General features: G+C 34.5%; 2 protein-coding genes across 10 annotated transcripts in view; one reads left to right on the forward strand and one right to left on the reverse strand.

Moving 5' to 3' along the window:
- The window catches only part of ZFYVE28 (zinc finger FYVE-type containing 28), a 267,258-nt gene that overhangs the window by 218,918 nt on the left and 21,220 nt on the right, over positions 1 to 27,120 (reverse strand). Inside the window, exons 1-2 of one of the 8 annotated variants that reach the window (XM_056803657.1) lie at positions 18,034 to 19,143; positions 17,736 to 17,881 (exon numbers count right to left, since the gene is read on the reverse strand). The exons of 6 other annotated variants lie outside the window; for them this stretch is intronic. The gene's annotated coding sequence lies outside the window, so the exon portion shown is untranslated. Of the gene's footprint in view, positions 1 to 17,735; positions 19,144 to 27,120 lie in introns of those variants that run through there. One more of the 8 variants, XM_056803656.1, reaches the window with a different exon arrangement.
- LOC103104642 (uncharacterized) overlaps positions 19,812 to 27,120 on the forward strand; it is a 28,710-nt gene continuing 21,401 nt past the window's right edge. For both annotated transcript variants that reach the window (XR_469267.3, XM_056803663.1), the window contains exons 1-2: positions 19,812 to 19,949; positions 22,470 to 22,668. The gene's annotated coding sequence lies outside the window, so the exon portion shown is untranslated. The remainder of the gene's footprint in view (positions 19,950 to 22,469; positions 22,669 to 27,120) is intronic.

Genomic DNA, 27,120 nt, shown 5'->3' on the forward strand with positions numbered 1-27,120 from the left:
CTATTTCAAGTCAAAGTCAAATGATACAACGACAACACAAAAATAGTAATATTTGTTTCTTGACATTTCCATGCCATAAGATATTTGACTTGGCTATTTCCCCACCATTTATATGATTTCACATAAAGTTTTAAAATTCAAATCACTACATGTATAACTCTTGTCTTTTTTCTCAATGTATCTACTGTTAGTCACCTAACCCATGAAAAAATGTAGTAAAATATATTTACATTATTTATAGTTATCTCCTTAGTTAGCTTTACAACTCCAGCTTTCAAATTAGATATCTTTTCAACCTACCTCTCTTCTGCTAAAGTTAAGTTTTAATGTTTGACTATGCATGTCTCTAGAAGGAAAGCTTTAAATTATTTTTCAAAAAGTTTCCAAAGGTATCAAGTTAAAACTCTTTAGTGAATTTTTTTAAACTTTCATATCAAGGAACATATATAATGAAACTTTGAAAAGTAACAGAAAATTGTCTGTATGTAGGCACAAATTTACAGGCTTGTAATGCATAGTTTTCAAAGAACAGATTTACAAAGAAAAGCTTTGTTTTCAAACATCATCAACTTTAGTGAATTAAAAGCTTGACATTTTATGAGGGAGGAAAGAAGTTTGCTTTTGTTATATGTATAACTTAAAATTATAGGCAATATCTAATTTTGTAGAATTATGAGACATTACAGTGTAAAACTCAAAATTCTTCTCTATCAACTTTTAACTCTTTCAACTGGGTTTCTACTAAAACTGCTCACTCCAAAGCCAACACACTGAAATGGTCTTTTTCCTGTCCTCTTCCTCCTTGACATTTTTGTGTCATCTGACAGTGATATATAGCCTCCTTCTGAATATCTACTCTTATATTATCATTGTATTTCTATGGCTTTCCTCTGGCTTCTCTGTCAGAAGATATGGAATCTTAGGTGAAAGAATAGCAAAAGAATCCAATGTAACTGGATCACAGAGTGCATGTAGGGTATTAAGGTATAACAAGAATGGGAAGGTGGAGAGAAGACAGGCTTTCGTTTCTGTTGGCTTATAATCCTTCCAACAAAAGTGTATCTTATGGTTCAGAACACAGCAATCTTGCCCCATTCACTGATACAACTTATGAATTCACTGCTACAACAAGTGCACAATAGTATAGGGTTCAAAAATTCGTATTTATCTCCACCCTCACCCTATTTCCAAATCTCCATTATTCCCATACTTCCAACAGCCTGGTATACATCACCATTAAATTGGACCCCTTGTACCTCAAACATAGCCAAAATTGTCTTATCTGATGTTGGCTTCCTATTAGCCTTCAGCAAATACTTGTATTTCTTTGCCTTCTAAATGAAATCTCAAGAATTGTGACTAGTACCAACAGATTAGACACTAGGGGAGTCCAAATTTAGTTCAAATACCCTAGCTCTAAAAATATAAAAGAAACAATGATAAAGAAAAAGAGAATCAGCTCTAAAGGCTTCCATCTAGCTCAGGAATTAACAAAAAGGCTACCAAAATAATGTTCAAGTGCAGAGTAAAGACAAGCTAGGCAAGGTGGAAGGCATCCTCACAGCAAAAAGAGGGCCAGAGTGGCACCCAATGTGGGCAACTTAAGATGACGCCCATCCACAGCTGGAGGCAGAGCCATAACTATTTCTAGGACAGGGAGACACAAGGACCCCAATCTATATAGCAGGTGAGGTCAGACTATCACAAGGAGCCTCCACAACTTGGAGCCTTGTCAAAGACAGGAAATAATGAATGTCACTGCATAATAAATTTTCAAAGATATGAGAGATGTCCAATCAAGAAGAAGGACAAAGTAACTACACAATGGATCCAAGTAGAGTTTTAGAAAAGGGAATACCCTGTGTCTAAGTGTTAAAAATTAATGGTTTGGCTAAATATAAGAAAATTATAAATTCTTTATTTACAAAAGAGGTGGAAAAAGTAAAAGTAGAAAAATACAAATGGGCAGAGAAGACATTTTTAACCCCTCTAACTAAATATTGTTCCAGTGCTTGGCTCAGCCAGGACTTATTAACCTTCAACCAGAATTAAGCTCTCTCCAGAAGACAGGAAGGGAAAGCCAGCTATCCATTCATCCAAGTTCCCTCCAAGAGGCAGGTCAAGACAATGACTGGAGCTGAATGTGACTCCTGAGGCCAACTACTTCCCTTGAGCCAACCTTCTTCCATAAGCTGACTTCCTTCTTGAAGTCCAACTTCTTCTTGAATCTGACTTCCTTTTAGCCTCAGAAATTAAGGACCTTTTATAGTTTCTTCTTGTCTCCTCCCCTCTTCACAGGGGCCCATCATAGCTTCCAAATTGTCTAACACTGCCCAGAAGGCAATATTTGTGGGAACCAGTTCCCATTTTCTGCAGGGGTGAATATTCATCCAAAGGGTTCACAGTTTCCTGACTGAACAGTTCTGGAGTGTGAACTCTTAAAAGAATTCACAAGTTTCTGACTGTTTGAGCTAGAAAAAAGGGTGGCGTTCTCCAAGTATCTTGCTGGCTTCTCACCTAGCACTAGGTAGGGTGTGAATTCACTAAGTGGTTTGTGAGCTCCTCCACCTAGTTCAAGCTTGTGTTGGTTCAATCAAAAGGTAGACAAAAGAGAATTAATCCTGTCTTCACAATCTAGTAAGGTACTTAAGTAGTGTTAACTCAGGATAGACAATAGAGTAAAGAATTCTCTTTCATACCTGGACAAACAAATTATAAGAATACTAGATGAAACAAGACATACAAAATAGAATAGTTACAGAGGAGGAAATGGCAAGGAGAAATAATGCTTTAGAACAGATATGAGTAACAGACTTTACCCAAGAACTTAACTTCCTGACAATTAGAATGAGCCAAAAAGAAAACCATGACTTTATGAGACCACAAGAAATATTAAAACAAAGTCAAAAAGAGAACATATTAGTAAATAAAAGGTATACAGTACCAAAAATGTGGTGTAAAATAAAAACAAAAAGAATTCATTGACCATATTCTAAATGAAATCTTAAGCCTAACCTCATCATTCCATCAGAACTACTCTCTCCAAAGTTACTAGTATCATAGGGAAGAAGTAGGAACAAATCATTCAAGCTACAGAAAGACACATTTAGGCTTAATATTAGAAAAAAATTCCTAATGATTAAAGTTGTCCAAAAGGTGAATGAACTGCTTAGAGAAGTGGTGGGCTTTACTACCTTGGAGGTATTCAAGTATATGTGATTCTATTGCAGTGGGAATTGCTTTAATATATGGATTGCTAAATGGCCACTTATGTCCCTTCCAACTTTTAAATTTTGTGATTCTGTAACTCTTAGGATCCACCAAGGTAACTGCTTTATTTAAGCAGGAGTCTTCTCTCTGTTCCACTGACAGGTCTCTTCATATTCCTTCAGAAAGTCCATTACCAAAGGGTGCCATATTGGAGTATCTATATATCCAATCATCCCTTCTTCTGCATCTGAATTACCATTTCCTCACTTCAATCATGATGTGAGCCACTATTTCAACTCAATCCTGCCTATGACATCAAAATGTTGTAAGACCAGGCCTGATCCAAACTTCAGGTTTGATATTGGAACAGAATGAGACATTTGTTGACAAAAAAAAGAGGTTTACTTTGCCATAACTTAGAAAAAATTCAGTTAAGATAGATAAGGTCTCCCAATCATCTTCATACAGAAATGTGTTTGGTCAGTTGGGTATGGTGACTAGAATGACAGTAAGTCTTCTATAAAGTCTGAGAGGGTATTGATTCCATGTGGGCTGGTCTTTTTTTTTTTTGTCCTAGAAGACCAAGAAATCTATAAATGGCTCTAAATTTGGGCCTCTAGACCAATCAAGTCTCAGAAATAGCTTCCTTGACTTTCAGTAAAAAACCCTCATTATTTGGCAGGTACCCTTTATAGATATTATTCCTACTATGGATATAAAAAAACAAAAGGCATTAATGAAACAAAAAATGGTAGTAACTTCACCAATAAAGACCTATATTTAGATCATTGATTGTGTATAAGTAAAACAAATCTACCTGAAATATTATATTCAGACCTTTGGATAAGTTTCAACAGCCAAAGGTAAGCCCCAGTAAATAACAAGAAATTGCTAAAAAGTACTAGGATATTTTCAACCACTCTGTCAACACTTAACCTACACATAGTAAAATGAAATTAAATGTTTTTCATTTTCTTTATTTTTCTTCCTTTTTTGACATGCCTAATATAAAATATATTTTGCATAGGATTTTACATGTATTAATGATATAATTTTGTTTTCCTTCTCAATGGGTTTCAAAGAGGTAGGAGTGAGGGAAAGAATCTGGAACTCAAAATTAAAGAGAAAAAAAATGTTAAAAATAAATGATAAATTGGGGGGGATGCCTCACAATTTTACTAAAAAAAATTTGCAGAGAATGAATGACAGATTAGACAACTAAACTACTATATATGAAACTCAGGTGGGCCAACCACAAAAAGACAGGGGACTTCAAATAATGTAATCCTTTCAGACTATGAGAAAACAGGAGCAATTAAGTAGAGATGCAGAAAGATAGGGCTTCTATAACACTGTACTAATTTGATTCTCTTCCCTCTGATTGTTCAGTTTCCATTTCTCCTGATTTCCACTTCCTAGTAGGAATATTTGAAAATCCTCTGTTTTCAAACCTCTTCCTTTGGTACTATCATCCATTTTCAATGGATTCAACTCTTGTTATCATGTAACTGACTGCCAAATGAATGTCGCTAGTGTAATGATAATTGTAATGTAGGATAATTAGCTTAGTTAAGAATGGAGTGTAGTCAGATGTAAGGTTTTTAAAAGGAATTTGAGATTTTCTGGGCCACTTTAAGATTTTCCATGGAACCCTGATGAGGTCAGAAGAAGAGAATTTTGGAGTGTGTCTTGAGAGCGTCAGTTGAGAAACTGTCACCCACTTCTGGGACAGAGACTTGGAGGTTGGTTGTTCCTGGCTTCCTCTCTGATTAGTCTTGGAGAGGTTGTGGAAGATTTACAACATCTTGAATATGAAGGAATAAAAAGCTTTTTAGATCGGAAAGCAGGAGAGTTACTGAGCAGCTCTTTTGAACTCCTCTGGAGGTTGCCAGAGGGCAGCTGCTGGGAGAACCAGCTGGTGACTCAGTCTGACTCATACTGAGTTGATCTCTGGCTGAAGGGAAGGAAGTTCGGCATATATAATTGTTAAATTTATAATTTTGGCAATCGGTTTAGTAAGTTAGAATTTATAATCTAGATAGTGTAGAATAAGCAGGTTCACTATTAGTGATCAAGAAGGCTTCCTGTGAGGGAAAGATTGGTTGGGAATTTATATACAATTTATTAGTTAATAGGAAATCCCTTATCAATACCTTTTACTTTCCCTTTTATTTATATTTTTTATTATTATTTATTTTTATATTTTATATATATATATATATAATTTATATATATATATATATATAATTTTATAATTATTTATAGTTATAATAAATAGTTTTCTATAACTGGCCTGAGCCATTTTCCTTCAGTTACTTGAGCAGCCATTTCCCTCAAAGGTCAACCTCAAGAGCCTGTCCACACAAGTGATACTAATTGGTATTACTAATACCAATAACCAATAAGGGTAGATATCCTTTTCAAAACTAGCTCTGATCTTCCATTTCTGATTTCCATCTGGAGGGCCCAATTGTCACCTTGAATCTGACATATCTTAAACAAAACTAAACATCATCCCTCCCAAACCAACTCCTATGAATTGGAACCAGCCAAATTCTCAGTCATATTGGCTCAAACTTCACAATAATCCCCCCCCCAAATATCCAGTTTATTTAAGTCTTGTTAACTCTAATTCCTTATTTTGTCATATAATCAATCATCCCTTCTCTCCTTTACTCCCCCCCCCCACCCATTACTGCCAACTTTGTTCAGGCCGCAATTATTAATTCAATACAATTCCATTTAAGGAACATTTGTCAAGCATTCACATGTGAAGGGATTCTTGTCAGGGAGTAGAGATGCAAACACACAAATGAAATAGTTCTTTCTTACCTTCTACTTGGAAAATATACCGTGCACTATTTAGCCTACCTTTCCTACTTGCCTCCTCTGCTTCTAGCTTTTCACAGGTTCATTTAATCAAACATAGTTCTACTTAACTAATCTTTCTAAAGCAAAGCTCTTTATATCTTATATGATGTTCAAAAAATATTAAAAGACTTTCTATTATTTACAGAATCTGGTCCAAGTATGTTTCCAACCTTCTTTACTGCTATTCTCTTACATGAACTTAAATCCAGCCAAACTGAATCCCTTCTTATACACTAAAGAATCTTTGTGTATTTTTTCATAGCATTCCATCTGCCTAGAATGTCCCTCACTTGAGTGTTATTAAAATCGTAATTCAGTTTTTAAAAGACTAACCTGAGGCTATCCTCCTCCATCATGTTTTTCTTTATCTCCACCCCACCCACAGGTTTGATGAGGTTCTTACATCTTGTTATGTCTTCCATAAGGCTGATACATAGCAATCTCTATAAGTTGTTCTCAGATATAGTAAAAGAATTTGGACATCTTAGCAATATTATTAAACGATTAGAACAATCTCTAGAATTATATTGTAGATGGTCATTTTTTGAAACTAAGACCTGCTGTATGCCAGTGAGAGGAGCCTAAACATCCAAAGTAGATTTGTGATTCACACTTTCACATTTTCCCAAAGAATTTTTACTTAATTAAATATAGTTCTCAGAAAAAGCAAGGTAAACAAGATAAGATAAAAGCAAAAAAGAAATTCCTTATTTCATTTCATCCAAACTTTGGTTTTCACTTGTAATACAGGTGCACAAAATGTACGTAATGTTGACTTTTAAAAATAAAAGCATGTGATGTAGAGTGAAATAAGCAGAACCAGGAGAATATTATACACAGTAACCGAAACATTATGGAACCATCAAATGTAATCGACTTTGCCACTAGCAGCAATACAATGATCCAAGACAATTCTGAGAGACTTATGAAAAAGAATGCTGTTCACATCTAGAGAAAGAACTGTAGGAGTAGAAATCCAGAAGAAAACATGTGATTTATTACTTGTTTATATGGGTACATGATTTGGGGTTTTGGTTTTAAAAGATAACCATTACAAAAATGAACAATGTGGAAATAGGTTTTGAGTGATAATATATGTATAATCCAGTGGAATTGCTTGCCAGCTCCAGGAGTGGGAAGGGAAGAGAAGAGGGGAGGAAGACAACAAGAAACATGAAATTGTGAAAAATTTTAATAAATAAATAAAAATAAAAGCATGACTCCATTAACATATGCATTTTATTCCCCCTTTACTTTCTGTTTGTAACTATACAGGCCCCCAATTGTTTTTGTGGGCATTGACTTTTCTGCCATAAATGAAGTAAAATAGAGTAAATTATATTCTCTGATAACATGTATGACAAACCTGTTTCAAATGAGTAAGAATAAGAAAAATGGATTAAAATTCAATATTTATTTTATAAAAAAAGACTTTTTTCAAAAATATAGTTTGCTGCAAGTAATAATAAGAGAATCATAAATAATTTGAAGAAAAGGTTACAATTTAATGAAAGCTAATATTTACTGGTGACTTCAAAAAATTCTGTTTATAGTTTAATAAAGATAAATTAGCAAGTGGCTCATTGGTAAGATTTTTTCTGTCTATAATTTTTCATTAACATACATTGTATAAAACTCACTTTAATTAATGCTTCATCTGATAGCTCATACTTTATTAACACTTATACTTTTTTCCAACTGATTTAAACCCAAAGAAATAAAAACAGATCCATTCTCATCACTTTAGTATAAAAATAAGTATAAAAAAATTTCCATTCTTTAGGTTCTTTTCACATGTTTTAATGAGACCATAGTTTAAATTCCTACTTTTGCTTGTATCAGTTTAATATGACAATCTAACTCCATAAATGCACACTTAATATGTCCATAATAAGCAATTCCAGAATTTCAGTTTTTAAAAAGCAACCCTTAATCCCCTTTCAGATCCAGGCAAAACAAAAACAAAAACAAAACAAAAAAAAAAGGTTTTTCTGGTTGCTCTTTGCTTCAAAGTAGACTTATAAAACTTCTTTATTTAAAAAGCCTCTCCTTTTCTTCACAGCGAGAACCAATACATCATTAAACAGTATGTACTTAATAAATGTTTGTTTAACTTAATTAAATAAAATATCGAGTCAGCTATTTTTTCAGTTCTCTGGAGAGTGAAATAGCTACCATGTTATTTCCTTTCAGAATATTTGTACAAGTCTGAACTTACCTTAGACTTTAGCTGCTTCATGATTCCAAAATATAAAATAAAGCTACAGGCTTTCACTACTTCAGTATCAAATAACTGCCTTTCCTTTTAAAATTGCCATAGAATTCTTAGTTTTACACAAAGTCTGAACTATTTTTCCAAAAATCTTCTCAAAATGTATTTCTTTATATAAGGTTCAAGTATGCTTTTCTGTAAATGATTGTCTGTAAATGATTATCTGAGCCAAGAAAACAATATACACAACTACAACAATACAAACAAAATGAATTAACAAAAAAATTGGAAAATTATATAAAACAAATAGGACTTGTAAAGAGAAATACTAGAAAACACTACCATTCTACCTTTTTGCAGAAGTGGGAGATCCATAAGTGTTGCCCACTGCACATATTTTCAGAGGTTTTTTATGTACTGTTCAGTTTAGTTATGCTGACTTTTTCCTGTTTTTTGACTTATAAAATATTATTTGCTAGGTGGGATGTCTCTCTGGAAAGGGAAGAAATACTGGGATAAACTAGTGGTGTGAAAAAATAAAAGCATATAAAAAACAATAAAATAAATGCTTATCTGATTCAACTAGGCTTCCTAAATAAAAAAAGAAACAAACAAACAAAAAGGTTAACAGTTAACTCTGTATTAGCCTGCATAATATACCAACTCAAAAACATCAACCAAAAGTAGTCACTAGACAACCTACACAGCCAGGCTCTCAGAGACTGGGAACTTAAGGTTTCACAAAGAAAGTGCCTTCTGGATATGCTTCACCCATACAATATTGGGATAAGATTATAAAGTGTGAGTTCAGCCTGTTCCATAGGCTAAATTTACCTAAATGCCTGGCCATAACTCCCAGCTACCTCTATCCCTCAATCTCCAGTCTTTAGAAATGACACATCATGCTTAATTATCATAGGACCCTGTGGGGATTAGGGTGGTCCTTTCACCCAATCCTATAGCTCCTGCTCCCATTATTCCTAAATTTCAGAATTGCAGACAATTGAGGGGAAAAAAATGTTTTCCCTACACCAGGCTCTCCTCTTCCCTGCATTTATTTCAATTAATCTCATCTATTCTTCCATATTTTCTTTTAAACTCTGTCCTCTGAAATTCCTTGATATATTATAACCAATTTCCTTTTATCCTCTATCATCTCTCCATCTCAGAAATATTTTTTTAAAAAAGCTAAGAGAAACCTGGATTTCTCTCCAATAAAATAATATATGCCTGGCCACCTTATCCAGTACAGTTGACTTTTCTCCTGCCTCATATACTGGTCCAAGAAGAGGAATCAACTTCCATCTTTCATCCCATTGACACTTTGAGACTTTCCCCATGGCTACTATACTATCTCATTCTTAGAGAGAACTCCATTATAAATATCACTGGCATCCATTCCCCCTTTTATATCCTTGTTACTATAATCTATCAGCCTCTAGACCACTCTCAGAGGAATTAAGAATCTGGTTTCCAGTATCTTTTCTCCACTTGTTACCCTTGGCCCTCATACTTAGGGACTTCAACATCTATGTTCTGTTTTAAAGGCTCTTCAGTCTCACAGTTCATTACATGACCCACATCTTTCCTCAACCTGAATAATCCTCAGGGGTAGTCATACCTTAGAACTCTCATCATCACCCAAAAGCCTCCTCCATGATCTCAAACTTCAAAACTGACATCTCTGTATTTAATCCCTTAACCTTATTTGCTTCCTTCTGCCTTTCTGCTAGATCCTTCTTTATCTTCACCATGACTTTCCCTTTGATCCTTATTCTCCCAGTTCATCAACCTTGCACTGGGCTCATTTTCCTCAATTCAGTCTTGACACTACAACAGTATTGATCAACCATAGAAAGTTCTCCATTCTCACCTTTAATTTCTTACCCTTTATCCTACCATTCTCATTCTAATAATCCTTAATTCTGGATTATCTCCACTATTGTTCTCCTCTTTACTTATCTTGTATTATCAAATACCATTATCAGCAATTACAAACATGATGGGTCCATTAAAAATTCACCTTATCTAACCTCAGCTGCATCTATAGTCTCTAACTCTATTATCCTTACCAAAATAGCTGCTCCAAATCTTCTCACTCCTCAAGATGCCTGTACCACACTTCATTTCCCTGTGTCTCAGTAGAACACACTATCTCCTACTTCACTGAAACAACAGAAGACATCAATCTTTCCTTTCCCTTTGCTCCAGTTTTTAAAAGATGGCCTTTCTCTTTATCAAGGCTAACCACTTTACTTTTACTTTTGATTTACTCCCTACCCTTTTTCTGTCAGGAGTTTGCTCCAAAAATAATTTCCTCCCTCTCGTCTTTAGTCTCACCTTCCTACTAGTTTATCTGCTGCTACCTACAAACATACCGAGGCCTCCCCTGTTCTTTTAAAAAAACCAACTTCACTAGACCCTACAATTCCCTCAAGAAATCATGCTGTATGTTTTTATATTGTGTTTCTTCTATAATTCCTGCATAATTTGTCTTTCCTCAGTGAAAAAAGAATGGGCTATAATACTATCTGTAGCATAGATTTAAAAACTAACCCTTTGACCTACCTTATCACACTTAAGTTAATTGGTATTTTCTTTCTTCCCTTAAAAAGACAAGCACACTATCATGTAAAAAATGGCCAGGTTACTAATATAAAGCATTTTAAACTCTGGTGCCTCTCCTTTATGATTGCAAGGCAGTGTTATATTCAAATAAATAACTAGTATGGAGAGGCAGAGTCAAGATGGCTGCCTAGAAGGAGCAGAAGTTCAGACCTCAGAATACCCTTCCTAACCGCTCACAAACTGAATTGTCCCAGGGGACTGAAAATCAAACTTAACAACAAGTCAGAGCCAAGGAACCCTTCTGCTGGACTTAATTCAAAAGGGACGCCTCCGAAAAGCATACAATCCAATCCATTGGGGCAGAGAATAGATTTGCACCCTATAGGGGAGTAGAAGGGTAAGAAATGGACTGGTGGGGAGGGAAGCAGAACAAGGGAGGGAGAGGGTGGGGGGCAATTTTAAAAAGACTACAGGGGAAAATAAGGTAGGGAATAAGAAGGGAGGGGGGTAGAAAGGGAAGTAAAATAAGGGTGGGAACTAGGGGGACTGATTAAAAACAAACATTGGTGTAGAAGGAAATAGTGAAAGAAGAAAAGGCAGGGCCAGGAGTAGAAATCAAAATGCTGGGAAATACACAGCTAGTAATCATAACTCTGAATGTGAATGGAATGAACTCATCCATAAAATGCAAGTGAATACCAGAGTGGAATAGAATCCCAAACCCTACCATATGCTGTCTGCAAGAAACACACATGAGGAAGGTAAGATATGCATAGGGTGAAAGTAACAGGATGGAGCCAAATCTATTGGGCATCAACTGATAAAAAGAAGGCAGGAGTCGCAATCATGATATCTGACAAAGCCAAAGTAAAAATAAATCTAGTTAAAAGAGATAGGGAAGGTAATTACATCCTGATAAAAGGTATAATAGGTATAATATGAATATATATTATATATGTATATATATGCATAATAAAAATATAAAAGGTATAATATATAAGGTAGTATAGACGAGGAAATATCTGTACTCAATATGTATGCACCAAATGGCATAGCATCCAAATTTCTAAAGGAGAAACTAGAGGAGCTCAAAGATGAAATAGATAGAAAAACTATACTAGTGGGAGATCTGAACCTTCCTCTATCCGAACTAGATAAATCAAACCAAAAAATAAATAAGAAAGAGGTGAGAGAAGCAAATGAAATCTTAGAAAAATTAGAGTTAGTAGACATGTAGAGAAAAATAAATAGGGACAAAAAGGAATACACCTTCTTTTCAGCAGCACATGGTACATTCACAAAAACTAACCATGTATTAAGGCACAAAAACATTGAAAACAAGTGCAAAAGGGCAGAAATAATAAATGCAACCTTCTCAGACCACAATGCAATGAAAATAATAATTAGTAAGGTTACATGGAGAGATAAATAAAAAATTAGTTGGAAATTAAACAATATGATTCTCCAAAACCAGCCAGTTAAAGAACAAATCATAGAAACAACTAATAACTTCATTGAAGAAAATGACAATGGTGAGACATCCTTTCAAAACCTATGGGATGCAGCCAAAGCAGTACTCAGGGGGAAATTTATATCCTTGAGTTCATATATAAACAAATTAAGAAGGGCAGAGGTCAATGAATTGGGCATGCAAATTAAAAAACTAGAAAGTGAACAAATTAAAAATCCTCAGATGAAGACTAAATTAGAGATCCTAAAAATCAAAGAAGAAATCAATAAAATTGAAAGTCAAAGAACTACTGATTTAATAAATAAGACTAAAAGCTGGTACTTAAAAAAAAACAAATAAAATAGACAAAGTACTAGTCAGTCTAATTTAAAAAAAGGAAAGAAAAAAACCAAATTGACAGTATCCAAGATGAAAAAGGAGACCTCACCTCTAATGAAGAGGAAATTAAGGCAATCATTAAAAACTACTATGCCCAATTATATGGCAACAAATATGGCAATCTAGGTGATATGGATGAATACTTACAAAAATATAAATTGCCTAGACTAAAAGAAGAAATAAATTACCTAAACAACCCCATATCAGAAAAAGAAATTGAACAAGCCATCAAAGAACTCTCTAAGAAAAAATCCCCAGGTCCAAATGGATTCACAAATGAATTCTATCAAACATTCAAAGAACAACTAATCCCAATATTATACAAACTATTTGACAGAATAAGCCAAGACAGGGTTCTACCAAATTCTTTTTATGACACAAACATGGTACTGATCCCAAAGCCAAGCAGGTTAAAAACAGAGAAAGAAAACTATACGCCAATCTCCCTAATGAATATAGATGCAAAAATCTTAAATAGGATACTAGCAAAAAGACTCCAGCAAGTCATCACAAGGGTCATCCACTATGATCAGGTAGGATTCATACCAGGAATGCAAGGATGGTTCAATATTAGGAAAACCATCCACATAATTGACCATGTTAACAAGCAAACTGACAAAAATCACATGATTATCTCAAAAGATGCAGAAAAAGCCTTTGATAAAATACAACACCCATTCCTATTGAAAACACTAGGAAGTATAGGAATAGAAGGGCCTTTCCTAAAAATAATAAACAGTATATATCTTAAACCATCAGCAAACATCATCTGCAATGGGGATAAACTCGAAGCCTTCCCAATTAGATCAGGAGTAAAACAAGGATGCCCATTATCACCATTATTATTTAATATTGTACTAGAAACACTAGCAGTAGCAATTAGAGAAGAAAAAGAAATTGAAGGTATTAAAATTGGCAGTGAGGAGACCAAGCTGTCACTCTTTGCAGATGATATGATGATTTACTTAAAGACTCCTAGAGAATCAACCAAAAAGCTAGTCAAAATAATCAACAACTTTAGCAAAGTTGCAGGATACAAAATAAACCCTCATAAGTCATCAGCATTTCTATATATCTCCAACCCAGTTCAGCAGCAAGAATTAGAAAGAGAAATTGCATTTAAAGTCACCCGAGACAATATAAAATACTTAGGAATCTATCTGTCGAGACAAACATAGGAACTATATGAACACAACTACAAAACACTCTCCACACAATTAAAACTAGATCTAAACACTTGGAAAAAACATTGATTGTTCATGGATGGGACGAGCTAACATAATAAAAATGACCATCCTACCCAAATTTATCTATCTCATTTAGTGCCATTCCCATTGAACTTCCAAAAAACTTTTTTACTGAATTAGAGAAAACTATAATAAAGTTCATTTGGAAGAACAAAGGATCAAAGATATGCAGGGAAATAATGAAAAAAAAAATACAAAGGAAGATAGCCTTGCAGTCCCAGATCTCAAACTATATTACAAAGCAGTGGTCATCAAAACAATTTGGTACTGGCTAAGAGACAGAAAGGAGGATAAGTGGAATAGACTTGGGGTAAATGACCTCAGCAAGACAGTCTATGACAAACCCAAAGACCTCAGCTTTTGGGACAAAAATCCACTATTTGATAAAAACTGTGGGGAAAATATGAAAACAGTGTGGGAGAGATTAGGTTTGGATCAACACCTCACACCCTACACCAAGATATACTCAGAATGGGTGAATGACTTGAATATAAAGAAGGAAACTATAAGTAAATTAGGTGAACACAGAATAGTATACATGTCAGACCTTTGGGAAGGGAAAGATTTTAAAACCAAGCAAGACTTAGGAGTCACAAAATATAAAATAAATAATTTTGACTATATCAAATTAAAAAGTTTTTGTACAAACAAAACCAATGTAACTAAAATTAGAAGGGAAGCAACAAATTGGGAAACAATCTTCATAACAAAAATCTCTGACAAAGGTCTAATTACTCAAATTTATAAAGAGCTAAACCAGTTGTACAAAAAATCAAGCCATTCTCCAACATGAATAGTCAGTTTTCAGCCAAAGAAATCAAAACTATTAATAAGCACATGAAAAAGTGTTCTACACATCTTATAATCAGAGAGATGCAAATCAAAACAACTCTGAGGTATCACCTCACACCTAGCAGATAGGCCAACATGACAGCAAAGGAAAGTAATGAATGCTGGAGGGGATGTGGCAAAGTGGGGACATTAATTCATTGCTGGTGGAGCTGTGAACTGATCCAACCATTCTGGAGGGCAATTTGGAACTATGCCCAAAGGGCGACAAAAGATTGTCTACCCTTTGATCCAGCCATAGCACTGCTAGGTTTGTACCCCAAAGAGATAATAAGGAAAAAGATTTGTACACGAATATTCATAGCTGCACTCTTTGTGGTGGCAAAAAAATTGGAAAATGAGGGGATGCCCTTCAATTGGAGAATGGCTGAACAAATTGTGGTATATGTTGGTGATGGAATACTATTGTGCTAAAAGGAATAATAAAGTGGAGGAATTCCATGGAGACTGGAACAACCTCCAGGAAGTGATGCAGAGCAAAAGGAGCAGAGACAGGAGAACATTGTACACAGAGATTGAGACACTGTGGTACAATTGAACATAATGGACTTCTCCATTAATGGCAATGCAATGTCCCTGAACAATCTGCAGGGATCTATGAGAAAATCACTATCCTTAAGCAGAGGACAAACTGTGGGAGTAAAAACACTGAGGAAAAGCAACTGCTTGACTACAGGGGTTGAGGGGATATGATTGAGGAGAGACACTAAATGAGCACCCTAATGTAAATACCAACAACACGGAAATGGGTTCAGAGCAAGGACACATGTGATACTCAGTGGAATCTCACGTCTGCTAGGGGAGAGGTGATGGGGGGGGGGGGAGGAAAAGAAAATGATCTCTATTTCCAATGAATAATGTATGAAAATGACCAAATAAAATAATGTTTAAAAACTAAAATAATAATAATAATAAATAACTAGTATGTTTCTTGAATCAGCTTGAAGTTGCAAAATTTTTGTAAATTAAATATGGCAAAGTTCAACAGCTGACAACCTTGGGCCAAATCCATAATCTTTTTCTTTTGTAAAGCAAATAAAGGCATTAAGAAATTAATTTTAAAGGAAGCAACTATGCACTAAGTTACTCCTTTTGGGGACATATTGAAGTCCTTTGTATTTTCATAGATGACCAAATGATACAAAAATAATTAAAAACTCATTCTCCAAAATTCAAGGGGGGAGGGAGTAAACTATATGCCCAAGTCCCAAGATAACACATGAGAAAAGAAAATCAAAGGGTAAAAACAAAGGGTAAAAAATCAGTTTAAACTAAGACCTGTATGTGTTACTACATTTTACTTAACAAGTCATACGTACTTCTTTATTTGCTGTTGTTCAATCATGTCTGACTCTTCATTACCTTATTTGGGGTTTTCTTGGCAACGATAGTGGAGTGGTTTACATTTCCTTCTTTGATTTTACAGATGAGGAAACTGAGGCAAATAGGTTAAGTGATTTGCCCAGATCACACAGCTGTCAGTGTCTGAGGCCACATTTGAACTCAGGAAGATGAGTCTAACTTCAGGCCTGACATTCAATCCATTGTGCCACCTAGCTACCCTGTACTTCCTATTTACTGCCATCTAAATGATTTGACATGTTTTATTTGGAAAAGGATGACCTGAAAAATCTACCATATTTATGCAAACTCTGTCCTTAGCAAACTAAAAAAGAGATGTAAAGAAATAACTACAGACTGAAAAAAAGGCCAGCAATTGGAGCCAAATACCAGCCCTAACTCTATTCTAAAGTTTTCTTTCCTCTTTTCTAATGGATCTTCTCAATAGAAGCATCTAAATGGCATAGTAGATGATGCAAAGTATCCCTCAGTTGCCTCTGACCATTTATGTTGTAAGGAATGGTTCTTGTTCTTATGTATTTGAATCAGTTCTTTATATAGCTTGGATATCTAATCTTTACCAGAGAAATTGATTGAACATTTTTCTTTTTTCTACCAGTTAAAGGCTTCCCTTATAATGAAAAACAAACAAACAAACAAACAATTTTTTAAACCCTTACTTTCCATCTTAGAATCAATACTGTGTGTTGGTTCCAAGACAGAAGAGTGGTAAGGGCTAGGCAATGGGGGTTAAGTGACTTGCCCAGGGACATACAGCAAGGAAGTGTCTGAGGCCAGATTTGAACCTAGGATCTCCCATCTCTAGGCCTGGCTCTCAATCCACTGAACCAACCAGCTTTCCCCTTTCCTTATAGTTTTAACTACATTGATTTTGTTTGTGAAAAATCTTTTCAATTTATGTATTGCAAATCATCCATTTTTAACTCATGACATAATCCTTAGACAATACTCCATCTGACTCAGGTTCATTCTGGAGTACAGTAGGGCCTTGTTTTATAGGAACTCAACACCCACAAATTCAGGTATACACAACTGACAATTAAAAAAAAAACAAAGGAAGAAAAATACATAAACATTTTAATTAAGTGCTAAATCCATGCCATTTCCCCAAGCAAAATAAGTCTTGCAGCATTTTACCCTATCATGCTCATTCTGACTCTGAGAAACATTAGCATGAGTCATTGCATTGTTTTGCACCAAACATTATCTCCTACATTAGTCTTTTTTGTAGTTCTTGCTTATAACAAGTTATGTCTATATCAGGGCAGTGCTTCTCTTTCTTAATGCTATTTGGCTATTAATAATGGCCCCAAAGTACAAGAGTAATGATGGTGGTAGCTCTGAGAAGCATAAGAAAAGGTGTAAAGTGCCTCAGTATTTTCATATAAGAAATATTTATTAAATAATGCAGTTCTCTATTATGTATGATTTGCAATTTATACAAGGGTCTTAGAACACATTATTCACTAAAACAAGGTTAGAGCTAGGGCTCTACGTTTCTTTCCTAGGATCATCAGACTCTTGTTCAATTCATATTCCCTCTTAGATCTCTAGTATACTGCCTTACCAAGATCAATCTTCAGAGTGGACTCGATTACTGGCCTTTTTATGGTCATGAATTTGTCCTAAGCATTATCTTCTTTAGTTTAGTTCTCTCATATCTGTGTATTTCCCAAGCTTTTTCATTCATATCCAAAAGGTGGTTTCGATGTTCTTGAGTCCCCAATGGTAAAGGAAAAAAAATATGCAAATCAGCTTGATCTCAAAGATTTTCTATTCTCTATGATGTAAAAGGGAGATCAGAGAAAAATGGTCTAGGCCAGCACTGGTGAACCTTTTAGAGATCATGTGCCCAAACTACCTACCTTCTAAACTGAACTACCTTCAAGCTGCCAATGAGTCCCACTACATTACCCCAGACAGTGGACAGAGAAAGTGCTTGCAGAGGGGTGGGGCATGTGAAAATTGTCCTCAGACATGGATAGAGGGAACAGAGCAGCCCCCTCTGGCATGCAGGGCACCTGTGCCATCCCTTTGCCAACACAGTCTAGGCAAACATCCAACATACTTCATTTCCAGAATTGCACTAATTATACTTTTAAACTCTTTGCCACTATTCAAATAAGCACCTTTCTTGTCTTTTCTTATGTATTTGCTTTAGGCAGCTTCTTTTTTTAACCCCACTAGTAAAGTTTTTATAGCCAATACAGGAATGAACACATAGGACAGCAATGACAAGGAATTTTAAGAGAATAATTCCATCAAATAGTTATTGAATGCCTTAAAAGAATGTTATCCTATACAATACAGCTGAGAAGAGAAAATAGTAAAGATAAAATATAGTATTTTAGAAAATAGATTGATTTTTATGGAACAGAAATGTTAACAATATGGACTTCATTTTAGCCCTGCCTTGGAGCAAGACAGCCCCATTATAACGCAACAGAAGAAACTCACATTTCTTCTTGTAGGTAATAGAGTAAAAACTTATTATGACATAGAAACTAAAGCAACAATGTTTCACAGACATTGAGATAAAAATCACTTTGTGAATTATTTATTGGAATATTACACATCCTTCAAGGAAATCAGATTTCTTTTAACATAGCAACTGGTGAAAATAGGTTCCTCAAAAAAGAAATTAAGTCAAGTAAGCTAAATAATATTTCAAAACCTTTAGATTGCTATATATTGTCTGTTGACTGGTATCAGCAATAAGCTTTTGGTCAAAATTGTGTAGATGGTTGATGGTTAGTTTTAAGAAGCCACTCAGCACCATATACCATAAATTTTACTTTAAGTTTATTTCTACAATGACAGGGGTAGGTATATAATTTTCCAGGTACTATAGGGAGTTCATTTAGCTCACTTCGGTGAGAAAACTAAATTGATTTTGTACTATTTTAATTTATTTTATTCTATAATTAATCTTTTTCTCTATTTTATATAACATTTTATACCAAGTAAAATTAAGTTTAGAAATTCATATTTAAAAGATCAGTCTATGATTCCAAGTTAAGGTTTAAAAGTTCAGTTTCTTTATAACACTTTGATGAGAAGAAACTTGAGATCTTCAGTACCCTTAGGTTGTCCTAGGAGAATTCCATGACACTGGTTGTTTTCTATGCCCTTAGATAGTTAACAAAATTCCAGGAAATATATTATCTCTAACTATAATCTGTTATCTAACAAACTGTGATACCAATGTACAATTAAAAGAGATCTGTTATCTCACTAATAAGCCTTGAAGGATATCTCACTAATAAGCCTTGAAGGATACATATAGGCACCAAGAAGTTTGTTTTCTCTATCCCAACAACAAACTTGTAAGCTGAGGTACTGAATCAATCAACATTCCTTACCAACAAGAAAGGGGTGGTTACTGACCCCACATCCCTAACTTTCAGCCAGTCACATCATCACTGCCCCCTATGATGCTGTCAGCCCTGTAACCAATCAGAGTGTTTGTCCCTTTCTCTGGGCATATAAAAATGAGCTGCCTTCCCTCCTCTGGGTCTCTGGCATTATTTAGGTAGCCATTGGCCCACTTTGTTAGTAGAGTCATGCTCTTCTAATAAACTGAGAGTGGGGGGAACTCTATAGCTCAGCTCACCTGTGTTTACAACTGCGACAACTAGAGGCTCATCTGGAATGGGGAAAACCCAATCCCACCTTGAGTACTTCCTGGTGCTATTTTTTCACCTGGAGGGGCACTTCTCCACAGAAAAATTCAGCAAAGATCTGACTCTCCCTTCAATCTTCATTCTTCATCAGAACTGGGGTAAGCATTCTGTTGGGAAAAGTTGCAACTTTTTTTATGTCTGTCTTGAGGTACTGTTTTTACCAGTGTGATAATTTAACAATAACTGACAACAAAGAGCCCAGGAAGTTCCCCCAAGGAGCTTAAACCCTTGAGAAATCTTCTTCTTCAAGTGGGGCTCTCAGATTTTACAATAGAGATTAATATTGCTTTTAGGAAACTCTTAAACCTAGGAAGATTGATTTTCTTTAAGGGAGATGGCTCAGGCCAAGGCTCTTAAACACTGAAGAATTCTTTCTTTGAGAAGGATCTTGGCTTTAAAGCAGAGAGGCATATATAATTCCCACTTAAGAAAGGATTGAGAAAGAAGATAACAAAAATTATTATATAGAGTAAAATCAACTTAAGATTATATATATGCATATATGTATAAACATGTGTATAAAAATAAAAAAATTGACCTGAAAAGGGATTTTTTTGGGCTGTGTACATTAATTTATTTTTGAAGCTTCAGCATAGGTATTTAATGCCTAGGAAAATGTCTTGTGATTCCCAATTTGTTATATTTAAATTACTGACAAAAGACAGAAGGCCTCCAGGTTGTGCCCTAAATACTTTCCTCCATTAGCTCTTAAAGTATGTCTCTGGACAAAGGGCTCAACGTGTTTTGCAGCCTCACCTATGCTGGAGGAGTATGGCACTGTGAACCCACTTGTAGAAAGCAAGGGTCAAGAAGGGAAACCACCTTTCTGTCCAGGAGGAATCACTTATACCAAAAATACCAGCATACCTGGGCAACTCATGGGTTTTCCTTAGCCATCAACTTACAACCCATTCTGGCACTAGAAGTAGTCATCAGTTTGAATCCCAAGAACTGTCAGAGGGACTCTTGAACCTCTATTAGATCTAGGAAATAAGGATCAGGCCTGTGACTAGGCTACTCAACAGGGAGGGACTCCTGAAAAACAATTAGAACCTTAGAAGGACATTCTCAGAGATTATGTCTATCACCCAAATATCTTAATTGGAAATTGAACTAGTGAAAGATCTTAACTTATCCAAACTGAAAAGGCACCTTACCTGAAAAGGAGAGGGAAAGAAAAAGCAGAGACTTCTGCTAAAGCCTCAAATTAACACTAGTGAAGAATTTTCCTATTTCATTGCCTTAGCAAGGACTCATGGGGGACACACTATAAAAGTCTATCAGTTTTCTGTGCACTCTTATTTGTGCTTCTATGTCTCTGTTTTGATATTTTTTACTATTTTTGTGGTGGGATACAGTAATCTAATTTTTCTTGTTACTATAAAAAGTAAGCATAGGCATAGCCATAGAACATAACCAGCTTTAAACATAAACTGGTCATGAACTGATTGCGTTTGTGGATATAAATGCCTTTATGGAACTTCAAAATTGTAGAGTTTGTTTTAGGAAAAGAAAAGATTATATGCAGACTGCTTTTATTGTTTAGAGGGAACATTTTTTTATTCTATTTTTTAAAAAGTTGGACCAATGGAAATTAGGTTCAGTAAGATTTCACAGATAGTTTAGTTTGAACCTATATTCTTGAACCTGACAGGGGAGTTTAAATCAAGGAACAAAATTGAGAGTGAGTTGAAACTTAAGTAGCTTAAAAGTAAAATTGATTTTAAATATTAGAAATTATAAATCCCTATTTAATTGGGTTATTATACTAAATTTTATAAATTATGGCCACGAGTGCAGTCTGTCTCAGAATTTGGAGTATTTTTCAATTTCCAGATGAACTTAACTGCTTTTTATTCCCCACAGTTTGTACAAAGAAGCATTAAACAAGCAGGTATAAATTCGAGTAATCCACGACACTCAAATTGTTAATTTAGCTTTTCTCAACCAGTCTCAACCAAAAACTAGCAAGAATTTTTTTAAACAATTGCCCAAGATACAGGAGAAAAGGAATTAATGAGCTAAGAGATATAGTCCTGCCTGTCTATAAGGTAAAAGATAAGGAAAAAATAAGGAAAAAGATAGAAATCTAAGCCTAGGGCCTACACTAGATATTTCTACTGTCTGAAAGAATGAATTATAATTTTTTAAAAAGAGGTAGCTATATTTGTAGAATAGATCTAATACAAAGAAGGATTTGAAGAATAAGATTTGCCCCAAAGATAAAACTAGTCTTGGAAAATATTAGATATAAATGATTGCTTTTGAGTGGTTTTCAACCTAAAAACATATTGCCATCCAATATTTGACATAAAGCAATATGTTTAAAAACTTTTTTGTCATTAAAATATACTTAGATCAATATTTCTCTATATTGGCCTTGACTGCAATCAAGAATTTAGAATGTCAAGAATTAATATTTTAAAATATATGCTATCACTATAAAACTAAAACCACAAAACAAGAAATGTGTTAAGAATTGAAAATAACTCAATATGGAAATTACAGATTATCTGGGTATTTTAAAGAAAGGAGGGGAATATTGAATCTACAGAGAAAATTCTATCAAGATTCTGAAAACTAAAAAGTGAATCAGCTTTTAATCACTCTTTCCTCAGAGAGTGACAAATTTATTGTTTTAAAGAGGGAAGAGAAAAAAGGGGAATTGAACCTGTTTGCAAGCCTCAGAAAAAAGGACTGAAACTCCAAATAGCTCTTGAGTATCAGTGAATTTTCAGGAACAGTTGGCAGCTTAAATTTATCTGGCCTTAATGAATTCCTGCCCTAAAAAGAAAAAGACTTATGGTCGACTTAAAGGTAAGTAAACTTACATTTGTAAGAATGTTTGTGAATTTAATTGTTTAAGTAAATCAGACACAAAGATCTAAAGATATATTCATTTCAAATGGAGAGCTTTTTTATACATATGAAAGCAAATTTTTCAAAAATCATGTTTTAAAATGTACTAAGGACATCTAAGGGAAATAACTTATTAAATAGAAGTTAAATGAAGTGCTTTACTTAAGCAATGTTTCTCTCTAGTCCTCAGTAAACTGGCCACTTAATATGTTGTTGAAACCACAGTGAATATTTTTAAAATTTATCTGAATAAAATGTTTTACTTAAACTTGGAAAGTATTAATTATGTTAGGCCAAAAGAGGTTAATCTATTTTAAAAGCTAGCATGCACTTTTAGCATCTCTCATGCTGTGTATTATACTAGCACTTTACACTTACTGTTGATCTTCTGATTTTCCTTAAACCCATAAAGACCAGTATAAACACCTTATATCAGAATTTTATTAGTCAACTGACTTAACTAAGATAAAATTATATAACTCAGACCTGAAGCACAATATTGTTTTAACTATATGAATCAGCTGACACTGAATGTTATTGATCAAGATTAATTCTAAAAATAATTGATAAGTAATGAAAATGAAAAGTTTGACAAATTAATTGCATTGATAATCTAGGATATGATTGGGAAATCAGATGAGAAAATTTTTTCTTTTAGCAATTAAAAAAACTCCACTTCTCATGGGTTAATACTGCAGAAAATGACAAAATAATGCCTCTGGGTGAATAAAATCACCTTAAAGTAAATAGTAAGGCTACGTTAAGAACAGGAAGGAAAAGACTCAAGTTTTTGACATAAGAATTTTTTTAAAGGTTTATAGAAATGTGGAAAATGTCAGTATGAATCTTTGAAAAGAAGTCAAATTGTTAACAATAGGTTTCTAGGTTTAAAACTGCTAGTATTTAATGGCCCCGTATAAACTGAGATTTTAAATGGTATCATTCATGGTTATAAAATGAGAGGTGATTTTAATTGATTAAGGTTTATCTTAAAACTAATTTAAAGTGAGATGTGTTCCCCTGCCCCCACTGTTCTGATAATTGTGGTAAATTATAACACTATAAACCTCAATGGCTATTTACCATCAAGAAATTTATTATTGCTGTGCCCTTAGGCACATTATTTCACCTCTGTTTATCTGGGTTTGCTAATCTGCAATGTGTGAATTAAATATCTGGGGGACCTCCAACCTACTCCAATTCTGGAAACACTCACTATGGGAGTCACATGTCTGGACTGCTGGCAGGGCAGGCCAGATTCTTGATTGGCAAAAGTCCCTGAGGTCAAGGAGATCACGGTAATGTGATGTATGGGAGCTATGTGCCAATTGAAGGATCTGGGGGAGGATCTCAGAGAAAAACCATCAGCAAAAGCTCTCAGGGCTCTTGACTTGTCTCTAGCTTAGCTCCCTGGTCTGCTCTCTCTATCATTCTGAGCCCTCCCAGTGGCTCTTACTACCATTTCTACCATTTCTGGCAAGCAGTGGCATGGAGGGGAACACACCAGGCTGGAATCTAAGACCTGATCTTACTTTAAGCTAGAAAGGCTAGAAACCTTATTTCTTTCTTTCTCTTTACTAACAAATACTTATAAATTTAGTATGTGTATGTATGTGTGTATATGTATACATATATGTAGTATAAAGTCTCCAAAATTAATATTTATTCACAACAGTAAGATGGATAAAAATAGTGCCTACATCCAGGGTTGTTGAAAGGACCAAATAAAATAGTGATTATGAAGTGCTAAGGAGAATGCCTTGCCCATATAGCATTATATAAATGTTGGCTATTGGAATTACTTCATTCTAGATAATTATAAACTATGCTTTAGATGTAAGTAAATAATATTACCATTGGTTTTTTCCTATATTTTGTATTTAATTGATTAATTTAGAAAACTTTTCCATGGTTACATGATTCATGTTCTTTCTCTCCCCTCCTTCCACCCTTCCCATAGCCAACAAGCAATTCCACTAGGTTTTACATGTGTCATTGATCAAGTATAGGTGTTTTCTTATATCATGTAAACTGGGAATCTCTGTATTTAATCTCTTTATATTCCCTGGACTCAATGATACAACTTAGTCATAGTAGCCCTTATTAAAACTCTTAAAGACTGCAATTTGAGAAAGTGGGGTCACAACTAGTTAGAATGAGAGTAAACTCCTTAAAGTCTTTTGCCTGGGTCAAAACTCCCAATTCCCTACTAGCCCTCCACCTAGAATAGCAGGGAGAGAAAATTCAACAACAATGATTCATAACATAATAATTTAGTCCAATATACTTTGAGCTGACCTAACAATTGTTGTGAATGCCGTATATGTATTTCCCATTAATTTTAACGTGTGGTTCATTTGTCTTCATTTCAACAAAGTATATCTTTCTATTAAGATAATTAGTTAGAACTTAACATCATTCTTTGTCACCTCTATATCCCAGACTAAAGGAATAAGTAGTAATATTCTCTTCCCAGGATCATTCCATTTATGTGCCACCTTTTTGGTATGCTGGCTGTATCTTCAATGAAATGTGGTTTGCACTAATGGTTTTTCAAAATTATAAGGATTGTGAACTAAAAACTAAAAAACTAAAAAAACAATCATAAGGATTGTGATAGAATGAATGGTTTTCTCTAAAGGATGATATGGAAGTACTTTTGCCTATACTGCTATTATCTAATCTTGTTTTGGGATTTTGTCACCTATAGATTTCTGATACTTAAACAGAAATATCTTGTTAAAACTATATTACATGAATCTCTTCAGGTTGCCCTTGGCTGCAAAAATTATCAACTCTGCTTACTGATTGAAAATTGTAAAATTGCTGAATATTACCTGCCATGGCGAAAAAAATTTAAAGGACATTTACTTACCTGAACCATCACACAACCCTTATGAAACTATATCTATAAATGGAATCAGCTATCCTATTACTCTTAAAATTTTGCTATTTTAGGTAAAAATTTTTATTGGATTGTAACTTGTCATTGGTTCAAGTTCTGATTCCAGTTACAAAAATCTGAAATCACCAAAATGGCTAATGTGTTTAAGAAAATGCCATGTACTGCAGTCTGGCAACCACTGTAAGTGGATAGTTGTCCCTGGGAAAGGTTGAGGGGATGATCTTAGCATAGATTAAGTTAGAATCCCTTGACTCAGTTTCCTAAATAAGAAAATTTTGCATTTAGTCAATCCTAAGCACTATTCCATACTTTATGAATAATATGATGCTTTCCTATATTATTAGCTATGCCTGAAGTCAGACTGAATTAGGAAAATATTTTCTCCATGCTACCTATATCCCTCCTTTTTTTCCTTTTAATAGCAAATTTCTCTGTTAGAGTAGGTGGCCAATAAAACATCTGAGCTCATATTTAAAATACAGATGCCCATAAAGAACATCAATTCCCTAACCAAATAAACAGAGTTTTTTAGTTTATCATCCCCATAAGAATTGTGATAGATGAGAGTGCATTTTCTTTCAAGCTGCTATAGTAATACTATCCTCCCAAGGGGAAAATCAGGTAAAGATATAAGATAAATATGTAATGTAAAATTGTTTTTCTTTTATTTCAAAATTGAATGGAATAGAAGATTTATGAGTAAGATAAGTCCTTCTGGTAAAAATTAATATTCACCAAAGATAGATAAGTAAGGCAGGGTGATTAATTTTAAACTAAAGGTTTTCTTTTTATGTACCATATCTTACATGTCAACCTCTGTTAAATATTAATCTATTTTTTTAAATCTTTACCTTCTGTATTGGAATAGATACTAATTGGTTCTAAGGCAGAAGAATGGTATGGGCTAGGCAATTGGGGTTAAGTGACTTAATTGCCCAGGGTCCTCACACAGCTAGGAATTGTCTGAGACCAGGATCTTTCCATCTCCAGTTCTGGCTCTCTATCTACTGAGCCACCTACCTACTCTGGTAAATATTAATTTTTAACAAAGGGACTCACCCTACAAGTCAGTCCTTCATGTGTTTCTTTTTAGAATTCTCCCATTAGCCTGTTGATAGCAGTGTCCACATCAGGTACAAGGTTTAGGTAACAGCAGGTGATATGTAAAAACTTAAATCCTCTCAAGTTTTATGTGAATTATGGGCTTCTAATGCTTGAGTTGGTTAATGAAAAGCCAAATTTAGAAGGGTGTATTAAATTGTATTGAGATCTGTTTTGCAAGACATTATAGCAGAAATATCTTAAGAATCTCAACAAGTAACCTGGACCAGAGAAGCAAATCTTCTAGGGGAAGCCTCTTCCTTCAAAGGTGCTCTGGGAACAAACCCATTCCAGAATGCCCAAGAGGAGATGTTTTCAGAAACTTCAGATGACTGCATGAGACATCCAAGTCTTACAATATGATGTGATGATGAAATGTACAATAGAAATGGGTTACTAGGAAA

This window comes from Monodelphis domestica, chromosome 6 (genome assembly GCF_027887165.1).
Source record: "Monodelphis domestica isolate mMonDom1 chromosome 6, mMonDom1.pri, whole genome shotgun sequence".
In the NCBI taxonomy this organism is placed as follows: Eukaryota; Metazoa; Chordata; class Mammalia; order Didelphimorphia; family Didelphidae; genus Monodelphis; species Monodelphis domestica.